At 35.8% G+C, this 3,398-nt stretch overlaps 1 non-coding gene across 1 annotated transcript; it reads left to right on the forward strand.

The window, feature by feature from the left end:
* The first annotated feature begins 2,467 nt into the window (after nucleotides 1-2,467).
* On the forward strand, nucleotides 2,468-2,573 carry LOC141515705 (U6 spliceosomal RNA). Its single transcript, XR_012476461.1, has one exon. It is a non-coding gene; the product is annotated as a U6 spliceosomal RNA (small nuclear RNA).
* Nucleotides 2,574-3,398: the final 825 nt, after the last annotated feature.

The following is a 3,398-nucleotide window of genomic DNA, read 5'->3' on the forward strand; positions in this document are numbered from 1 at the left end:
ACCAGTCAAACTTTTTCATGGGAGCCTGAAGTCTTTTTTTCTTGGCATAAGGAAAGTCTGTTATGTGTTTGAAATGTTTACTTTGCCTTCATAAATAGTGTTAGACTGAGGTATTTATTAGTTTGAATACAATTAGTGGGACTACAACTGGAAGAAGACAACAGAGACTGAAACGTTCCCAGAGAAATGATAGTGATAGATCTAAAATGGAAGTGTTTTGTTATGATCACTATTTCTGATAGTTGGAGAGGATGAAGCTAACAAAAAAGAAAATTATAGATCATTTTTCTGGTAAGAATCTGACCTTACTTTCCCCTAGCAAAGCTGTCTCCATTTCCCCTTTAGGGTTTCAGATTACATCAGGGCTCAAGAATGATTCTTAATACTATCAACTCGAGCTCCAATTCCAATGTATTCCCCTCTCCCCTTTCCTACCAGGGATTATTGATCAGAAGAGTGTTTATAGTGGAGGAGGAAATTGGGAGGTGGTGGGCAATGTTTGAACCTCACTCTTACCAGAATTGGTTTAAAGAAAGAAGAACACAAACACATATTTGTATGTATGTGTGTATATATATATATATATATATGCATGTTGTGTGTCTATGTATTATATATTTACATATTATATATATATATATATTATACACACACACACACACACACACACACACACACCCTCAGCTGTGTATGCAAAAGTAACTTACCCAATAGAGAAATGGGAGGAGGAGGGGATAAGAGAAAAAGGAATAAAGATACTGAGATGGAGGATAGATTAAGAGATACAGTGGTTAGAAACAAAATAGACTTTTTGAGGAGGGACAGGATAAACAGAGAGAAAGAAAAAGAAGAAAATGGTATGGAAGGAATAAACAGTTAGAAATCATATTTGTGAATGTGAATGAGATGAGCACATTCAAAAAAATTGAAGCAGGTGGCAGAATGGATTAGAACCAGAATTCAACAAGATGTTGTTTTCAAAAGGCATGCTTGAAAGATGAAGACACATAACGGGTTAAAATAAAGGACTGGAGTAGAATCTAATTTGCTTTAGCTAAACTGCAAAAGGGTAGGGATAAAATTATGATGTCAGATAAAGTAAAAGCAAAAATTCATCCAATTAAAAAGGAAAATCAGGGAAACTTTATTTTGCTAAAATGTACCATAGACAATGAAATACATCAAAACATTTTTACAAGTTTCTCCAATAAAGGCTCATTTCTCAAATTTATACAGTGTATAAACAAAGTCAAATTTATAAAAATAAAAGTAATTCCCCAATTGATAAATGGTCAAAAAATATAAACAAGTGGTTTTCAGAAGAAAAAGTCAAAGTTATCTTCTAAATCTCTTTTGCTTAAAGAAAAACAAATTAAAACAATTCTGGGGTACCACCTCACACCTATCAGAAATGATAAATTCAAGAAGGGATAAGGGAAAGAAAAACAGGCACACTAATGAACTGTTGGTGATCTAGTGGACTGGTGCAACCAATCTAGAAAACAATTTGGTACCAGACCCAAAGGGTTATAAAATTATTTATACTCTGACTCAGCAATTCCACTAGTAGGTCTGTATCCCAAAAAGATCAAAGAAAGGAAAAAGACCTAAAAATACAAATAATTTATATCAGCTCTTTTTTTGGTGGTAAAAAAATGAAAATTGAGGTGATAGTCATCAACTGAGGAATGGCTGAACAAGTTGAAGCACATAATTATGATGGAATGTTATTGTGCTATTATAAAAATGTTGAGTAGGTGGTTTCAGAAAAACATAGCAAGACTGGGGGCAGCTAGGTGGCGCAGTGAATAGCATTGGCCTTGGAGTCAGGAGTACCTGGGTTCAAATCCGACCTCAGACACTTAATAATTACCTAGCCATGTGGCCTTGGGCAAGCCACTTAACCCCATTGCCTTGAAAAATCTAAAAAAAAAAAACATACCAAGACCAATATGAACTGATATAAAGTGAGGTGGGAAAGAAGATCATTGTACAAAGTAACAGCAATGTTGTAATCAAATGATCAACTGTGAAAGACTTGATTATTTAGATCAATACAATGAGCCACAATAACTTCAAACAATATTGGAAAAATGCTATGCACCCTCAGAAAGAGGCCTGATCTGAATGCAGATTGAAATATAATTTTCTCATTTTATTTTCTTTGATTTTTTTAAAACAGCTGACATGGAAATGTTTTGCATGAGTTAACCTGTATAATTGCTTGCCTCCTCAGTGGGTGAGAGGAAGAGACAACATTGCGAGTTGATAAACTTTAATGGATGCAACTCCTCTCAGCAATTCAGAGAGCTAGGACAACCCTGAGAGACTCCTAAGGACAATGTCATCCACATCCAGAAAGGAAAAAACCACATAATTTGAATGTATATTATGTTCACTTTTTTAAAAATTCTCTTATACTTTTCCTTCCAATCTGCTTTTCTTTTTCCCCCCTTAATCCTAATTTGTGCTCACTTTGGCAGCACATATACTAAAATTGAAGGAAACAGAGAAGATTAGCATAGCCCCTGTGGAAGGATGACACTCAAATTCCTCTTCCACAAAAAGACTATGCAAATATGATAAACAGAAATGTATATGAACAACTTTTACCAGACAATTTATCCCTAAGGGAGAGGGTGAATGGTAGAAAAATGTGTAACATAAATTTGCAAATGGATGAATGTTGAAAAACTACTATAGGGGGCAGCTAGGTGGCGCAGTGGATAGAGCACCAGCCTTGGAGTCAGGAGTACCTGGGTTCAAATGTGACCTCAGACACTTAATAATTACCTAGCCGTGTGGCCTTGGGCAAGCCACTTAACATTTTTTTTTTTTTAGATTTTTTCAAAGCAATTTTTCAAGGCTAAGTACCAGGGATACAAAGAAAGATAAAAGACAACCCTTGCTCTGAAGGACTCTAATAATGTAGTAGACAACATGTAAATAACTTTGTAAAAAACAAGATATATACAAGAGGGACTGTGGCTGAGATTTGAAGGAAGCCAGAAAGGCAGGAAGTGGAGATATGGAGGGAGAGCATTCCAGGCATGGGAGACAAGTAAAAATGCTTGGAAGCAGGAGATGGAATGTCAAAAGGAACAAAGAGGAAGAAGGGCATCAGGAAGGAGATGTCAAGACTTGCTAGGGAATTAGATTTAAGTGAAGGAAGGCTGTGCAAAATTACCATTCAGGCTTTATTCCCTGGGGTCATCTGAGTCCAGAGGCAAAAAAAAAAAAAAAAAGATCCAGACTTGAGATGGCCCAATCAATTCCGGGATCTAATCTGTCTGAGGGAACACCCATTCAGTGATTAAAGCTAGATAAGAAATAAGACAAAGAATGACCTCTTTCAACTAGTTAAAAAATAGAATAAAATCAATATGGGAGGGGAAGAC

Source organism: Macrotis lagotis, chromosome 2 (genome assembly GCF_037893015.1).
Source record: "Macrotis lagotis isolate mMagLag1 chromosome 2, bilby.v1.9.chrom.fasta, whole genome shotgun sequence".
Taxonomy (NCBI): Eukaryota; Metazoa; Chordata; class Mammalia; order Peramelemorphia; family Peramelidae; genus Macrotis; species Macrotis lagotis.